Consider the following 18795-nt stretch of genomic DNA (forward strand, 5'->3'; position numbering starts at 1 on the left):
GCGGTGTAGCTCCTGGCGAGCCCTAGCTGCTGCTTAACAAGATCGCCATCTATAAATTGCTTGGTCGCTAAGACGCCATAAAACCAGAGGGCCAGATGTGGCACGTTATTTATGTGTGAAAGCGCGTTTACACTAGATAGGATCCCTCCCGGGGAGATAGCACTTCCTAGGAGGTCACAGACCTCTGGCTCTCTATTCCAGGCCCCTCCCCTAGTGCACTCCGCGGCGCAGATTGAGGGGTGTAAGCCTTCCTGGGAAAGGTGTTCAGCTCTCTGCAGCCCAGGAAGAAAGTGATTGCAGGGTACTTGTGCCAAGGTACCACCTGTCCATGATTAGTTAATCTCACACTACCCGCCCTCTTCTGTTTCCGTGTTTTTGTTCCCCTAGCCATCCCTCAAGTCTCGGAGGAGGCTGTTTTCTTTTTTCAGAAAGTCCATGACACTTAGGTCTGACCCACAGGAGCTGGTATTTGAAAGCTGGGCTTGCTTGCTCTCTCACGTAGGTGCAGTAAGGGTGAAGGGTCCCTGGCCCCTGAGGAAGAGGTTGGTTTGGGTTGGGAGTCAGGACAGGAGGCCTAGGAAGCAGAGGCTGACCTGGAGAGGGAACTGGGACCACTCCTCTCTCGTGGATTCCAGCGTCCCAGCTGGCTGCTGCATGTGAAACCCAGGCAAGGACCATAATAGAAAACAATTGTCCGGCTTTCCTCCTTCAGAAGGCAGTCTGCAGACTGCATGTCCTCAAACTGGTCACCTCACACTTCCCTCACGTGAATTCATTAAGAATCATCGTCTCTCCTGGCCATTATTTTATTCTTTCTTGAAGTGAACCCAGCTCTCTCTGTGGTTAATAAGCACTGAGCCAGGCCTCCTACCTTCCTTTTCATCTTCAAAACACCTGGGGTTCCCTGAATGGCATCTTCCTTATGGACACAGAAAATAAGAATGAGAAATGTTACCCTACTGCAGAGAAAAACATAAGCATCTGACTTCACTATTACAAGTTACCCCTGGATTGTGTTTCATGGATAACTGTCCTTTGGTGGCTGTTAAGGGTGGAAAATGATGCTATTGAAAGGGGGTGGGAGGGAAAGAAAGAAGGAGTGTGTCTGTGTGTGAGTGTGAGTATGTGTAACGTATGTGTATATGTATATGTGTGTATGTGTGTGTGAGTGTGTGTAATCTGTATGTATGTGTGTATGCATATGTGTGTATGTGTGTGTATGTGTGTGTAATGTGTATGTATGTGTGAGTGTGTGAGTGTATGTGTGTGTATGTGTGTGTATGTGTAATGTGTATGTATGTGTGTGAGTGTGTATGTGTGTGTGTAATGTGTATGTATGTGTGTGTGAGTGTGTATGTGTGTGTATTGTGTATGTATGTGTGTATTATGTGTATGTGTGTGTGAGTGTGTGAGTGTATGTGTGTGTATGTGTATGTGTGTGTGAGTGTGTGTAATGTGTATGTATGTGTGCGAGTGTGTATGTGTGTGTGTGATGTGTATGTATGTGTATGAGTGTGTGTATGTGTGTGTGTGTAATGTGTATGTATGTGTGTATGTGTGTGAGTGTGTGTGTGTGTGAGTGTGTGTAATGTGTATGTATGTGTGTATGTGTGTGAGTGTGTGTATGTGTGTATGTAATGTGTGTGTGTGATGTGTGTTTTCCATTCAACAGATCACAAGGGAGCTGGAGAACCCACTTGAACTCTAACATGGACAATGCCTCTCCACGTTAGCACCCTTGGGCCTTACCATGAGTATCCAGAAATCTCTAGTTACTGTAGAAAAATCTAAGTTTACCTTCAGGTCTTCAGGGATGGGTGGTGTTAGAAAATTAGAACTGTACTTAGTTAAAAAAAAAAAAAAAAAAACCAAAACAACAAAACACCTCATTTCTGAGGGCTGAATCCAGGTTTTATGAAGGCCAGGCCAGCAGGGCACCACTGAGGTTTTAGATTTGAAGCCATTATTTAATGTGTAAAAACTAAAATACAGACTCTTTGGCTTTGTATCATCTTCAAGTGTGTAGACCGTGGAGTTTTCCTGAATTGTCTCTTTGGGTGAACTTTCTGCTGCATGTCCAACATTAAACAAGGGGAGCTGAAGGCAGGTCTCTAAGTTAGTTGCCTTGTAGGCATGGGTGTGCACTGTGGTAAGACTCTGGAGGCTTTACCTCCCCCTGGTATCACAGTCATCTGTGGGGTTGTGCTCTGAGGTGTACATGGCAACTTAGAAGGTTCTAAAGTCTCGGGGGAGGGGGCACAAAGCAGGTGTACCAGGCTGGTTTCATCTCATCCCCATGGTCGGGAACCCCATTTAGAAATAGTAAATGTACCAGTAAGACTGTGCTACCAAGGGAACGGATGCAGGGAGGGCCAAGCTGCAGAAGTAACACAACTGCTTGGCTGAATGCCCACAGGGCTCCTCTGGTGCTTCTTTGGAAACCCATTCCAAAACCTGGCCTCACTGAGCACCCCAGACCTATGCAGGATTCACCAAATTCCGGGCCCCAATCTTTGTTGTTGTTTTTCTGAGACAGAGTTTCCTCTGTGTAGCCCTCGCTATCCTGGAACTCACTGTAGACCAGGCTGGCCTCAAACTCACAGAGATCCTCCTGCCTCTCCCTCCTGAGTGCTAGGATAAAATGTGTGCACCACCACCTGGCCAAGGCCCAAACTTTTAAAAAATGCTGTTATTATTTTGGAAATGTTCCTGTCTGATCCAAAGGACTAGGACGTTTGAGCTGAATTTTTGTATTGGAAAGGTTATTTCCCACAAAGTTCCCCAAAGTGGCATCAGGTCTGAGGCCTCAAATGGTTCTTCTCTGAGAGGGAGCAGTTCTCAGAATTTACAAGCAAACGGTCACCTGAATAAAGTGCTCCAGTTTGTTTTGAACTGAGCCAAAATACCAGTGGACTTAAAAAAAAAAAAAAAAAAAAAGACAATTGTGCAGCTAAGTGTGACAGTGCAATTCTAACAGGAAGATTACCACTTCAAGTCCATCCTGTGCTTCATTGGGAAGACTCTGTCTCAGGAAGAAACAAAAGCCATGGAACCAGCCAGCCAAGCCAAATAGTTCTATCATGGTTCTCTCGCCGAGAAATATTTGCTTTTCTCAGGCTGTTACATAGCCAGTCTCATCAAGGAAGCATTCCTTGTGTGAGCATCATGAATGGTGTCCAAAGATGCTCTCACTGGGTCAGACCTGAGGTAGACTCTTGGGAAAGACCAGTATGCCTTTCTCAGGGCATAGGACTGAGGGAGCGACACACCAGCGAACGCTGAGGATGTGTAATTGGAGGGTAGTGTGAAGACTGCTCAGGAAGGATGCTGAGCCCACAGATGCATGGCCTCCGACCTGTAACCCAGAAGCATTTCTTTGCGGGCTCACCAGCTTCTTTTCTACCTGCACATCTCTGAGCAGAGCCAGGAAGTAGAAGGAAGAAAATCAGTCTTAGAAGAGAGACTCCTAGGCTCCAGAGGCCAAGCAAGGTACCAGTTTCCCCTTATTTCCTGCATGGAACTAGGGAGAGCACAGCAGCAGGTGCTGAGCTTTCAAAAAGTACAAACTGAGTGCTAGGTTAGTATTAAGCTTGAATTGGAGCAGAGCCAGGAGGGTATGGAGGCTTGTGGTGGTGACGGAAAATCCCTATAATGGACTTTGGTGATGAGTGCACAACGCTGCAAATATGCCACGATGCATTGAAACTGTAAACATGACCAACAGGTGCATGAATTTTATCTTCACAAGGCTGCTTTAAGGGTCAAACGCTGTTTTCTTCATCTGGGCTAGAAGATAGGAGGAGTGGAAAAGAAATTGGGGGGAACACAAGTGATTGTGAGCACAGTTTTCTATTTTCCCACCTTTATTCTATTTTTGAAAGAAAGTTTCACAATGCAGCTCAGGCTGGCCCCAAGTTTGTAATCCTCCCGCCTTCCTAGTTCACTTATTCCAAATGCTCTCAGGCACACAGGACGCTGAGAGACCAGCAGGAAATACACCTGTCCACCTTTATTAACATTTTGGCATATGCACATTACTAGTCTAGGAGGGTCTTATCTTTGATGAACGATTTAGCATTAAAGCTGCAGGCATCCTGATATCTCCCCCAATGGATATACCAGTATGTATTTTCCAAGGATGGATCTTCTTCAAGAGAACCATAGGAGTATTACCACACTTCAAAACACCCACAGTATCAATGCCATAATATTGTCTGATATCCAGTTCCTATTTGCGATGCTTAAATCCTGTTGAAAACAAAATCTATTTTGATAACGGTTTAGTTTTTTTTCAGATGTAGAACTTATTCCAGGTTCGTGTGCTGTATTTCCTGGTGCTGGGCATTGAACCCAGGGTCTCACATATGGTAAACACAGTATCTACCACAGAGCTACATTTAGCCCCTATATTTGAGTTTTTGTTTTTAAGTTGGTAATAGAGACTGATCATAGGACCGTGTGATACTGGGCAAGCACTTTACCATTGAGCTACATACTAGTCCCGGAAGCTTTGTTAATGTCTTTATTCTTTTTGAATGCATTATATTATTTCTTTGCCACCTGCTTTTCCTCCCTCCCTCCCTCTTTTCATTGGCTTTGGAGAACCTAGGGAATTGTTAGACCTGGCCTTGTCAGACTGCTTTTTCTGTTGTATTTTTCTTTGCTCTCCTACCTCTGCACAGCCATAAGCTGAGTGTCAGTCCCAGTGCATGAATACAAACACGGTCCAAGTGTAAAGTAAGGACACCTCAGGTGGGGCACCATAGTGTCTCATAAGGAGGCAAATCATATCTGTCAGTGGCTGGCTGTGGGTCAACTCACGAGAGTTAGTGATTGCTGAGTAATTTGATTGATCGAATGACTCCCTGGTGTTGGTTCAGTGTTCTTCGCCAACTGCTTTCTCGCTGTAGTTTTCAGCATTGGATTGTTCTTTCCCTCAGTGTGTCTGCTTTTCTGCCTCCACTCCTGCTTCTTTTACCTCTCCCTACACTCTACCCCTCACATCTCTCTTCAGTCCTACCTCTTAAAAACAACCTCTCTATGTAGCCCAGGCTGACCCTGAACTACTGCTTGGCCTCCTTTATGCTGTAATCACAAGCCTGTGCCACCATGCCTAGCTACCCACTCTACTCACTCACTTACTCTCTCTCTCTTTCTTTCTTTTATTTCTCGTTTGTTGTTTTTCCAAGACAGGGTTTCTCCATGTAGATCAGGCTTTTCTCAAACTCACAGAGATCTGCCCGCTCCTGTCTCCTGAGTCCTGGGATTCAAGAGATGCCTCACCATCTCCTGTTTCTTTTAATTTTGTTTTCTCCTGTAGTTTTCTTTCTCTTAAGTCCATTTTTTTTTTTAATGACAGCGAGTGACACGTCTCAACTGTCAGCGTTCAGGACTAAAGAAAGGACTGTCCCATGAGACGATTTACTGTTTTCTAGTAAAAGGGTGTAGGAAGTAGAAGCTGAGAAGTTACACGATGAAATACTACTCAGCTACCAAAACCAAGGGATCTTGAGATTTGCCGGCAAATGGATGGAACTAGAAACAATCATTCCGAGTGAGAGAGCCCAGACCCAGAAAGACATGCATGGTATAAACTCACTTATAAGCAGTATTAGCCAAATAATACAGGCTAACCACACTTTAATACACAGACTTAAAGAAACTAAATAACAAGGAGGACCCTAGGGAGGATGCTTAATTCTCATTCAGAAGGGTAAATAGAACAGACACTGAAAGCAGTTGAAGAGAAGGAACAGGAAGGGAGCCTACCATGGAGGTCCTCTGAAGGACTCCACTCCGCAGGAGCTCCAAGTAGATGCTGAGACACACAGGCAACCTTTGAGATGGAGCACAGGGAGTCTTATGGAAGATTTAGGGGATAGAAGAATCTGGAGAGGTCAGGAGTGCCACTAGGAGACCAATGGAGGCAATAAATGCAGGCAGAGGAGGCAGGCACTGCAGAGAATGATGCACCAACCAAGGACCATGCATGGTGTGGACTTAGACCCTCTGCTCAGATGTAGTAGCTAGGCAGCACAGTCTCCATGTGGGCCATATAACATGGGGGGCAGGAACTACTTCTGACATGGACTCTAGTGCCCACACATTGATCCCTTCCCCCTGATGGGGCGGCTATGCCAGGCCATACAGGAAGAGGATACACGCAGTCCAGATGAGACTTGATAGGCTGAGGTCAGATGTTAGGGGAGGAGGGCTCCCCCTTTCTGAGAACTAGGAGAGGGAGGGAGGGAGGGAGGGAGGGCCTGGGAGGCGATGTGGGAGGTGGGTACAATCAGGATGCAAAGTGAACAAATTAAAAAAAGAAATGGAACGTCACATCATTTTCAGTGCCTTTGGTTTACAGAAGTATTGCTTGAAAACCATGTGCATGCTAAGCATATGTCCTACCATTGAACTATACCCCCCCCCAAGTCCTGGACGTATTTCATATTTAATATTTGCATATTGAAGGCCAGTTTTATTCTTTGGTGTCTGGTCAGAGGTTTCCATCTGGTTGATGTAACTCTCTGACAGACAAGAGGTCACAGGGCAGGAGGTGGGGAGTGAGTCCCCAAGTAGATGCTCTAGGCCCAGCGTAGTCTTGAGGTTGGGTGCTGTCCCTTGTGACAGTGAGTTCCCTACACGGTCATTGCTCCCCTTTCTCGCTTCATGACTCACAAGGTGCTGCCCACTTCCTGTCCTTTGTTCTTCTTGTGGCAGTGAGAAGAGGGTGGGCGTGGGCTGGGCCGTGTTCCCCACCAAGGGAGACCTCACCAAAAGAAGGCCTAATGCTTGGCATTTACAAGTCAGAGAGAAACAAGCAGCCTGCGTTTCCTTAGGAGGCATCTGGCCACATTTGCCTCACTGGAAGTACAACACAGACAGGCACAGAGAGAAAATGCAACCGGCGTTTCCTGTAGTGATTGTCCATTGATGGCCCCTGATCCTTTTATGTGTTAGGGGTGAGTGGATGAAGGTAGGAAGTTAGACCCCGTTGTACCTCATCCCAAGAGCTTCCCACAGGTGATGGACAGTCCGCTGGCTGAATTACAAGTTGGTTTTTGAGCCCCCTAGGGTTTTCTTGGTGAAGTTATATTTATCTGACCCTAGTGAGTTTAGCTCTTTGAGTGATCTTTTTTTTGGGGGGCGGACGGATATCATGGCTGATATTACAATAAAGGAAATGATAAGGTCTGAGCAATTACAGCATCAGAGGAAGGAAAAAAAAATTACATTTGGGCCCAATCACAAAATTGTCATCTAGATCATGGTTGTCAAATTGTAGCTGGTGCCGATGCTGCTGTTGAGGGGGGAAAAACACCTCATCATAAATCTCAGTGATTCGTTGACAGTTTTCAATTTCTATGGGAAGCACATGGAAGCGAACTTGATAACGGGCTTGGCGACGAAGAAACGGCTCCTTCCACCACTCCTGTCAATTGAGAGATCATCAGAAAACGTGTGCATCTTGTTGAGTTTAAGACTTTAAATTGTTTGGACTGTTTTGTTTTTTTTTTCTTTCTTCATTGCAGTGCTGGCTGTTGCTACTGCAAGCGTGAGCATGCTCTACCACCGAGCCATGCCACTGGCGTTGTATACTAAGTGTTCCGTACTGACCATGTGTGAGAAGAAACAGGCTGGCTATTTGGTCTATCTGTAGAGGAGCTGCCGTGATTCTCTCTGGTCCCATTTCTTGAAAAAGTAGCTTGGTCATTAACTTCAGAAATTATTTTTACTTAGGTTCTGTTTGCTTGGTGTGTGAGTTTACTTGAGCTGAGTAACGTGTACCACAAACTGAGCATCTTAAACAATGATTTATAGTCCAAAGGCCAAATGCCCCAAACCCATAAGTTGGTTCCTTCTGGATTCGGGATTCCATCCTTGGCATATAAATGACTTCATTCTCCCCCATGTCTCTTCCAGTTGTGCATCTCCATCCCCAGACTGTGGAATTGTGGAGCTGGTGATTAAATCCAGGGCTTTGTGCTTGCCAGCCAGGTGCTCCAGCCCTGAATGTCAACCCAGATCCTCTGCTTTAAAGATCACACTTGATTTGGTAACACCTCAATGATCACCTCTCTGCTTGTTTACCTCTGTAAACATCTCCAAATAAGGTTACATCCCCAGAGATCAGGGATAGGGACTCTAGCATATCCCTTTCTGGGGGCCACAGTTCAACATAAAATGCTGTGGGTGGGATGAGAATATCGAAGAAGTTCCTGGAGGCCCAGAGTGATGCCCTGGTAATGGCATATTTAGTCCAATATCAGTGCTACCCTCTGAGTGTAAAGGCTTTGGGTTTGGCTGTACAGTATTTCATATGCATTTAGAAAATGAATAAACCTGTTTTTGTTATCATCCCAAGTGTGGGATGAGGAATGGTCTTGTGAGAGAACAAGTGATGTTAATCCACTAGAAGGAAAACCACCTCATGGGGAGCTTAATTGTTGCCAGCTGAAAAGATCCCATGAACAGACTCTGGGAGGAGATATGTAAGTGAGTCAGAAACAAGAGGCGGGGCCTTTGGAGACTTGGGATAGTTGTGGCTGTTCATCGCTCCACTTTGAGATGCTCCTAGAGAGAACCTCTCGAGGGACTTGGGCTCCTGCTGAGGTTCCAGGTTCTGGTTACTCCAGGTTCCAGCAGAGGAAATCCTGCTGATTACGCCAGGAGAATCGTTCCTTGGAGCTGATATCCTTATGGTTTATTATTGTGTTCCTTAATCCTCTTTTCCTATTGTTTTGGTTAGTCAGGTTATAAGTGACGTACTCTCGGCTAATAAGTTCGTAATAAAATATCTTTGTTAAGAAAATTGAGCCTACATACAACTTTTAAATGGTTGAAAGAATTTGAATTGTAGGGCTGGAGAGATGGCTCAGAGGTTAAGGGCACTGGCTGTTCTTCTAGAGGTCCTGAATTCAATTCCCAGCAACCACATAGTGGCTTACAACCATCTATAATGTGATCTGATGTCCTCTTCTGGCGTGCAGGTATACAAGCAGGCAGAGTACTGTATACATAATAATAAATAAATCTTAACAACAACAACAACAAAAAAAAGAATTTGAATTGTAGTCTTGAATGTTTGGATTAGTGGCTCTCATTCTTCCTAATGTTGTGACCCTTTTATACAGTTCCTTATTTTGTGGTGACCCTTAACCACAAAATTATGCAACCCCAAAGCAGTTGCAACTCACAGGTTAAGAACCACTGGTTCGGATTTTCTTTAAGTTGGGTCTTTTTGAGGCAGTATCTCATTAGCAGTCTAGACTGGTCTTGAATTCACCGTCTTCTTATCTCAGCTTTGCCAGGGCTGGATTACAGATGTGCATCACTGTGCTCTTTGACTTGGTTTGGATCTTCAGCGTCCCCCAAACATTCAGGTGTTGAAGATTTGTTCCCTACAGTGGCACCATTGAGAAGCGTATCCTTAGGGAAGTGGGACTTGCACTATGGGAATCAGTATGGCGCTTCCTTAAAAAACTAATAGTATCAATTACCAGTCCTGGTATTACCCTAAGTATTTGACATCAGTGCACCACAGATACACTCACATTTCTGCTTATAGCTTACTAGTCACCATAGCAAAACTATGGAAGCAGCCTAGATTCCCAATAAGAGAAGGATGCATAAAGACAATTTGGTGTGTGCGCACAATAGACTTTCATTCATTTGTAGAGAAGAGTGAAGTTTTGACATTTGCCAGAAAAGGAACAGAACTGGAAATCATCACGTCAAGCAAATAGGCCAAGTTCAGAAAGAGAAAAATCACACCCCCCCCAAAGTTAAAAATGGAACTTCAAGAGGGGAAGAAAAAGTTTAAAGGGAGAGGTGGGGGATAAGAGTGGGTATGACCATGGAATCTATGTGTTATGAAATTAAGGGGTGGGGCTTCTTCTTCCTTGGGAAAACACCAAATGGCGACCGGGGGCCCAGGATTAGGAGGGCGAGGCGGCTTCCGAGGAGGAGGATCGGCAGCGGTCTTAGGGGCTGCGGTCGTGGCCGAGGCGAGGCCGTGGCCGTGACTGAGGCCGAGGGGCTCGTGGAGGAAAAGCCGAAGACGAAGAGTAGATCCCCGGTCACCAAACTGGGCCGCCTGGTTAAGGATATGAAGATCAAGTCCTTGGAGGAGATTTATCTGTTCTCCCTGCCCATTAAGGAGTCCGAGATTATTGACTTTTTCCTGGGCGCATCCCTAAAGGATGAGGTTCTCAAGATCATGCCAGTGCAGAAGCAGACACGGGCTGGCCAGCAGACCAGGTTCAAGGCTTTTGTCGCTATTGGCAACTACAATGGTCACGTTGGTCTTGGTGTTCAGTGCTCCAAGGAGGTAGGCACTGCTATCGGAGGGGCCATCATTTCAGGCAAGCTTTCCATCGTCCCTGTGCGGAGAGGCTACTGGGGAAACAAGATTGGCAAGCCACACACTGTTCCATGCAAGGTGACAGGCCGCTGTGGCTCTGTTTTGGTGCATCTCATCCCTGCCCCCAGAGGCACTGGCATTGTCTCTGCTCCTGTGTCCAAGAAGCTACTGATGATGGCCGGTATTGATGACTGCTACACATCAGCCAGGGGCTGTACTGCCACCCTGGGCAACTTTGCCAAGGCCACGTTTGATGCCGTTTCCAAGACCTACAGCTACCTGACACCCGATCTCTGGAAAGAAACTGTGATCACCAAGTCTCTTTATCAGGAATTCACTGATCATCTTGTGAAGACCCACACCAGAGTGTCTGTTCAGAGGATCCAGGCTCCAGCTATGGCTACCACATAAGGGTTTTTACAAGAAAAATAAAGTGGAATAATTCTGTTAAAAAAAAAAAAAAAGAAACAGGGGGTGGGGTTACAAGTGGGGGAGAAGGAGCCGAGAGGCAGGGGGAGGTGGGCAGGGGAGTGAGAACAAAGTGTAATGGTAGATATGAAAATATTACAGCAGGACTCAATGAACAAAATAACAACAACAGGAAGATCACACACAAGAGAAGAGGGAGAGCAGAAGAGAAGAAGTGGGGCCTAGAGAGAGGTTGGAGTTCCGGCCCTTGGCGTGTGCCCTGGAGAGGGAAGGTGGGGGACACAGCCGCCCTCTGCTTCCTCCTTTTTACTTCACAGCCATGAGGTGAGCAGTTGGCCTTCAGTATCCTGCCAAGCAATGGGTCTGTCCGTGTGACCACACTTGGAGACTTCTAAAACTTTTCTCTGTGTAAGCTCCTTTTTTCTTAGGTATTAGTTAAGCTGACAGCGGATTCACGCAAATTCCATTAGGAAAATGGGCATCTGTATACCACAGCTTGGAGAGGACAATAAAGTTCCCTGGAACAGTGCTCCCGCTGAGGAAGCAGCCGTGGGCCTGGCCTGCTAGAGTTCTGCCCACACTGCTTTCAACTTATCTTCTCTTTGGCACCCCTCCTTTTTGATCTTCCAACACATAACTGCATGTCTCTGATAGGTATATAATTCTCACTGAATTAATGGAAGATTTTAGGCTTACTAATAACTTCCAGTGAATACGGGGATGTAATTACAATGCTTCTGCCTTTGTCTTCATAGGCTTGTGGCTTTCAGGAGCTCATAGCATACCAAGCAAGGGCTCATTACAGTAATCCTCTTAAGATCACTTGGACCTGAGTTACAAGTGTCATTACTCTTATCTTGTGGGAGGAAAACCTGAGGGACAGACTAGGAAGGTCTATTGTCTAATGCCACAGAGAGGGACAGAAGGGGCCGCTCTGTCCCTTTATGGTGCTGTGTGTTCAGGAGAGGTTTGCGTTTATGCAGATCATCTCCCGAAGCAGTCCTTTTCGATTTTGGCAATTCCCCAGTCACTGTTTGTGTATGCTGGCTGGTGTCTGGCCCAGGCACAGTTCTGGCTGAGTTGAGAAGAAAAACGACAGAACTTCCACTATAATGCAGTGTTTATTATTGGATCAATATGATCGATGGCCACCTGTCAGATCTGTAACATTATCTGGGAACCAGCAGATGGAGCTGTTACAGATAGCATTCAGAGGTTTGTTTATTCTCCAGAGCACGTGTTTCCATCCTGGGGGAAATACCACTTCATTGTCAGAGCCCTGGGGTTGTTTGCAGCCAGATGTTGAACACACCTCTTCTCTCGTCCCAAGCCTGTGAAATCAAGAGGTCATTTAGGTGCAGGGCCATGGTTTTCACATGAAAGAAGTCTTATGACAGTCATCGACTTCCCACAGGCCCTTGTGGCAAGAACAGATGATTCCTATGTACAACGAGAGCATGAGATACACCATTATCTAGAATTCTTGGATTTAGAATCCCAGAAGTGGTTTCATATGGTGTGCTGGAGGGGACAAGAAAGTCACTGGTTTTGTGAACACAGCATCATTATTGATAGACTCATGTTCTAAGGCCCTAAGTGCTGGGATTATAACATGAGCCATTGTGTGTGATTTGCTCAGTGTCCTGTATATGCTAGGTAAGTGTGCCACTAGCTGAGCTGTACTCCCAGCCTTTTCTTTTCTTTGCTCAACTCTTTTTTTCTTTTTTCCTTCTTTCCTACCTGGCCCATTTTATTCATCCCTTCATTTATTCCTTTATTTCTTTCTTCATTCCTTCCCTCGTTTGTTCCCAGTTACTCAGGACAATTTAAGGAGATTCCACCTCAAAAACAAAATATAAATAAAAATTAAATACCATCCTTGCATTTTCTGAAGCTCATGAGTATGAACTAGATTTAAATGTTCAGTATCTTGAAAATCTTTTCTTTTGTCAGCCAGTATTAGCATCTAGGCAGCCAATCCCCCACTGGGCAGAGTTTCTCAGAGGACATCTATGTTGGGCTAATATCTGCTTATAAGTGAGTATATACCATGCATGTCTTCTGGGTCTGGGCTACCTCACTCAGGACAATTGTCTCTAGTTCCATCCATTTGCCTGCAAATTTCAAGATGTCCTGGTTTTTGATAGCTGAGTAGTATTCCATTGTATAAGTGTGTCATAGTGTCTTTATCCATTCTTTGCTTGAGGGACATCTAGGTTGTTTCCAGTTCTTTCCTTATGTGGAGGTTGAACTTAGATTGTCAGGCTTCCCAGCCCCTAGCTGATGTTTTTAAGGGTAAAGGTGCAGATTACCAGGCCTTTGAGACAGATCAAGTCAAGGTGCTTGCCACTGAGCCTGACCGCCTGAGTTCAGTCCCCAGAACTCACATGGTGGATGGGGACACACACACACACAGACACACACAGACACACACAGACACACAGACACACACACGTATATATATATCCCCAAGTGCTAAAGGAATGAAATTTGGTGGTGCCAATGTTTGAAGCTTAATTTAGAGTTTATATAGTTTTGCATATAATAATTTTGTTTCAGTTTATTATAAGTAGTATTAGAATGTATCTGTCTAATTATACATACAAAAAATCAGAGCATTTCAGAGAAGTGGTCTAGGAGCTGAATGATGGTGCACGTCTGTAATCCTAGAAGGAGGATGGCTGTTGAGCACAAATTCAAGACCAGCGTGGACTTTATAGTGAGGCCCTGTCCATGAGACAAAGAAGGAAGAAGGCAGCAGAAGAGGAGGAAGTGCGGAAGAAAAGGAAAAAGAAGGAGAGGGGAACCGGAGGAGAACGGAGGACGGAGGATGAGGAGCTGGACACTGCATCTTGCAATTTCTGCAGTGACTGTGGGTTCCAGGGAGAAGGACATGGGGCTGCAGTGTCCTGATGCCCGGAGAGGCCTGGGTCTCCCCCAAGGAATAGGAGAAGTGCCACTTCATGGCAGGACCCTGGCTGTGTTCTTAGGGATGGAGTGCCAGGATTGGCTGGACTTCAGATAAGTTTAATTACAGCTAGTTAGTGTCCTGTAGAGCCGATCATACTTAGAATGTCCCCTCCCAAATGGTCTTTGGAGGAAATAAAATATTCTGCTTAGATATTTTCAGACTTGTTTAATGTATGATTTCCCCCTGCCCCCCATCAGATGGAAATAAATGTTTTGAGGAAAAATGATTTTCCTCTTTTTGTAAAATCCCATATGGGTAACATTTCACCTACAATTGTGTGTGTGTGTGTGTGTGTGTGTGTGTGTGTGTGTATTATATACATTCATATACGTTGAATATGTAGTGTATTATCTATATATGACAGAATTATAGTGCATATGTTGTATGATAGCTTTCTTCCCTCTCTCTCCTCCTTTCTTTTCCTAACTTCTTTCCTTCCTTCCCTCCTTTCCTTCCTCTCTCCCTCCCTCCCTCCCTTCCTTCCTTCCTCTCTTTCTTCCTCCTTCTGCCTCTCTTGGTATGGAATCTAAGCCTTTGCTCATGTACCACTGAACTGTTCCCAACCCTCAAATGTTTTCTTTTATTTATCAGTATAATGTTAAGATTGTTGTGTGGCTTGGGTCTTCTTGTCCCCTTTCTCCCATTCCTCCCCTCAATGCATCATGAAATTTATTTCTTTTTTCTTTTTAATTTTATCTTTAATTAATTTTTTTTTTTGAGATGAGGTTTCTCTATGTAGCCATGATTTTCTTGGAAATCACTATGCAGACTGGGCTGGCCTTGAACTTGCAGAGATCCATCCGCCTCTGCCTCCTGAGTGCTGGTTTAAAGGTGTGGTGCCAGCATCCCTGGTTTACACAATTTCTTAACTCCTAATAACAGACATTAAGTTGTTCCCAAAATTTTATGCCAATAAATACTGTACCTGGAAAGTTTCAATTCCTGAACCCTTAGGATTGTTCTTATTTATAAGTTTCTCAGAGCTCAGGGTTAAAAGCCTTTGCTTAGCACTTTCACACATGCCAAAAATATTGAGCATTCAGGTTTACCCACTGCTGGTCAACTATGCACTTTGAAAGGGCTCTTCAAAGAGGTTGAGTCACACAGAGTTCCAAACCCTCTTCTTCACAGCTGTGGAAAGATCTCCCTCCCACAGCTATCGGCCTTGCTGTCAGAACCAGCCCTTGGGAACCATGGACATCTGCAGAAGAGGAAGTTTGACCTCGCTCTGTTTTCTGCCCATCTTGCCCTGTCCCGCAGCACAAGCCTCACTCTCTCTCTCTTTCTCTCTCTCTCTCTCTCTCTCTCTCTCTCTTTTTTTAACCAGGGGAACTTTTATTGGCATCAGTAAGTCATTTCTCTGATTTTTTTTCTCAAAAGAGCAGGATCATGTGTGCATGTTTGTGTGTGTGTGGTGGTGGTGGTGGTGGTGGTGGACACAGACCCCTCAGGGTTAAGCTCAGGTGAGGGAGTGGTGGGGAATCCTTTGACCATGGGTGGGACACAGGGACACAGGAGGGAATTACACTCAGATGAAGCAAGAGAAGGCCTGGGTCATGTGGGATCTGAGAAGGAGGCCCGATGATATAAGAAACAGCCATGGACCTAAGCTGAGCTTACTTGAAAGCAGGGAATCTGAAAGGCGATGCTGCGTGACTAAGCAGGTGGGACACAGAGCATGGAGGAGAGGCCTCAAGAGACAGCAGAGGTGACCACGCCAGCAGTGGAGTGACAGAGTGCTCTGAGATCCACGAGAGGTCTGTTAGCTCTGAGTTCGTGGATCCTCTCCCCCACACGCTGCCCTCTGATGTCACTGATGGCCAGACTCAGACGTTTCAACAGCGTGTCTGAAGCGTCCCGTGTGTCTGTGTGTCCCCACTGAGGTGTGTCCTCAGAAAGCTGATGCAATGGCGAGGATTTGACTCAGGTTGTCACACCTGGAAGGCATTTGCCCCACCACTAAGCTAACCCACAGCCCCTCTTGCAGGGCGATCTTACTGCATCCCTGTGCCTTTGGCTCCTCGCATGACGGTAGCCCCTGAACACACAGAAGGAGCTGCTCATTGCCAAGTGGATGCTCGGTGACAGCTTTCCCTATCAGGGTCCAAGTGTTTTTAAGATTTTAGAGACCTATGTAGACATGGCATCTCACCAGCTATGCTCCAAGCCAGGCAAGGGTGTCCCTCCTTCTATAGGTTAACATGTTGACAGTGTTGTTTTTGATGGGAGCCATCCATATCAGGCAGAGGGGGAGGGGAGAGAGGGAGGGAAAGAGAGAGGGAGAGAGAGAGAGAGAGAGAGAGAGAGAGAGAGAGAGAGAGAGAGAGAGGAGAGAGGGAGGGAGAGAGAGGTTCAAAATGTGAGCAGCCATGGGAATTCACATGCTGTGGGAGGCCGCCTCAGACTGTTGCAGTCACAGAATGTGTTTATGGTCGCACGTGCCGCAGGCTCTGACTTCCATTTTCCTTTCCTCGTGGGGCCTGAAGACTCCTTTTCTTTCATAGCTTCACAGTTACCCATCTGGGCCTTTATAACTGAGCAGTATGCCTGTGGGTGTCATTGTCCTCCCAGTGCAGTCACCTGCCGGTCCAGACTTGAGACCTTTGAGATCAGCTTCCAGATGGCTTCTCTAACTGCCTAGAAGCTCACTACCCTCTTCATGAAGGCCTGGCTTTTTGCAAGGAGGATTCATGCCTCAAGGCCATACGTTCTAGGTGTGAACACGCCATCTGTGAGTTCTTGTGCACACAGACAAGACCACTGCCAAGCCTGAAGCCAGGCGTTTCAGGTGAAAGTGGTCCTTGCTTCAGGCACAGACACCCACGGACATGCTCTAAAACAGGCCAGGATGCCTCAGCAGTGCCAGGCAGGAGGGCTCGGGACACGAATCAGTTGGTAAAGTGAGAATGAGGACCCAAATTCGTTTCTCCAGCACCCATGCAGCAGCTGGGCAAGTGCTGTGTGCCTGTGATTCCAGTGCTGGGAGGCAGAGACAGGAGCTTGTAGGCCAGCCAGCCCAGCCAAACAGGTAAGCTCTGGGTCCAGGGACAAACACACACACACACACACACACACACACACACACACCATACATACACACACCACACACACATATACACACCACACACACACTACACACACACCACACACACACACCCCACACACACACCCACCACCCACACACCACACCACACACACACACCACAGACACACACACACCCCACCCACACACCACATACCACAGACACACACACACACACCAGGCAGGAAGCCTCATTGCCCTCCAGCTTCTCAAAAGGCACTGTGCATGAAGCTAAGTGTGAGTGTGGACCGCGGCCCTTTGCACTCACCTGACCACTGAGCAGAGCAGAGTACACACACCTGGGTGGCACAGGTGGTGCCCGGGGGCTACCTTACCACCTGGCCGCATGGCACATGCCCTAGTCAGGGATGGCCTGTGGACTCTTGCAGGCCAGCAGAGGACGGCGGCCCCAGGGAATCACTTCGCTGCCTTGGTGGAGTCGGAGGAGCCCCTCTTCCAGGAGGGAAGCAGGGAAGACTCAGATTTTTCCGGAAGAGGTGATTGGCACAATGACCTTCAGTGAATGGGTTCCAGGGCAGGCGGCAGCTGCAGTGTCTGGGCTTCCTGTGAGCAGCTTCCTGAAGGATCCCTGCTGCTTGCCTGAATTTTCACTTCCTGTTGTTTACAGCAACCATGAAGAGCATCCCCACCCCGCCAACCCCCCTCAAGTTGGCATTTCTAAAATATGACCACAGTGTAGACTCTTTTGGATGGAATACAGCTGATTGACAGGCAAGCAAGCCTGCGCGTGAGAACTTGGGAGGCGAACAGACGAGGGGCTCCTGGTGGCTGCAGTAATTCTTAACATGCAAAGACAGCCACGTGTTGGAGACTAATACTCCAGCCACGCTGGAATCTGTCATTATTTCGGAGTATTAGCTGTTGGGCGTAGAATAACTTAACCGTAATGATATGTGGAGAAATCAGTCTGACACAAGAGCCAGTGTGCATTTTCTTAAAGATGAACTGGCTGATGGCTTCAGCAATGTCTTAACAGAAGGAATAAGCAAATTTCGAAAGGAAATGAGTCAGAAACTGATATGCAAGTAATACGTTTGTAGTACGTGAATGATGCTGGTTTGGCCTGCGATTATCACGTATTGTTCTAGAAACGCACATTATGCTCTCTCGCTCGCTCTAGTCACCTTATTCCATGTGTCCCGAATCTCTGTGCATTTTATGCATTTCAGGACTTGTCACTCATCAGCAAGCAACTCAAATGTTCTTTTCTGAAAAAAAAACATTCAATTTAGTATTATTAGACAAGGTAGGGAGAATTTATTTTCTTTACAAAATTTTTTTTTCTTGTTGTGAAAAGTTGAACATGGAGAGAGAGAGAAAAAGATTGCATTGCCATTTTAATGACAGGAAGAGAATAATGTCTTCCTCTAAGTCCCCCGACTCTTTCCTGGGATTGAGCCTAGAGTCTTAAACAGGATAGGAAGGCGTGCTGCTGGCGAGCTACACTCCCTGGGTCCTGGTTCTTTCTGAAAGCACCAGGTGCTACACAGAGGAGAAGCAAATGCGTGTTGACAGTAACTCAAACACTGTGGTGAAGGCGCCTCTGTAATACCGGCAACAGTTCGATCTGTGCAGCTTCAGCATTTTAAATGCACAGGTATAAACAAATATAAGTATAAATAAATGGGGCTGTCCCATAGCATTGCACCATAAGCCGCTTTTCCCTTTGACTAGGTCTTTAGGATGCCTTTCCATGTAAGCAATTACAGAGCTAACATTACAAGTGGTCCTCCATAACTTACTTCCCGGGCCCCTGCTGTCAGGTGTTTAGTTGGTACTGAATTTTACCATCGACATTTCAGACATTATTCATTATTTTGTGCATAAATCACTGTATAGTATTAAAATCACACTCGCTTTTTGGGTAGTTGGGTTGGGGTTCGAGACAGGGTTTCTCTGTGTAGCCTTGGTTGTCCTGGACTCACTTTG

General features: G+C 46.2%; 1 pseudogene; it reads left to right on the forward strand.

The window, feature by feature from the left end:
- The first annotated feature begins 9917 nt into the window (after nt 1-9917).
- On the forward strand, nt 9918-10774 carry LOC127188491 (40S ribosomal protein S2-like; annotated as a pseudogene).
- Nucleotides 10775-18795: the final 8021 nt, after the last annotated feature.

This window comes from Acomys russatus, chromosome 4 (assembly GCF_903995435.1).
Source record: "Acomys russatus chromosome 4, mAcoRus1.1, whole genome shotgun sequence".
Lineage (NCBI taxonomy): Eukaryota > Metazoa > Chordata > Mammalia > Rodentia > Muridae > Acomys > Acomys russatus.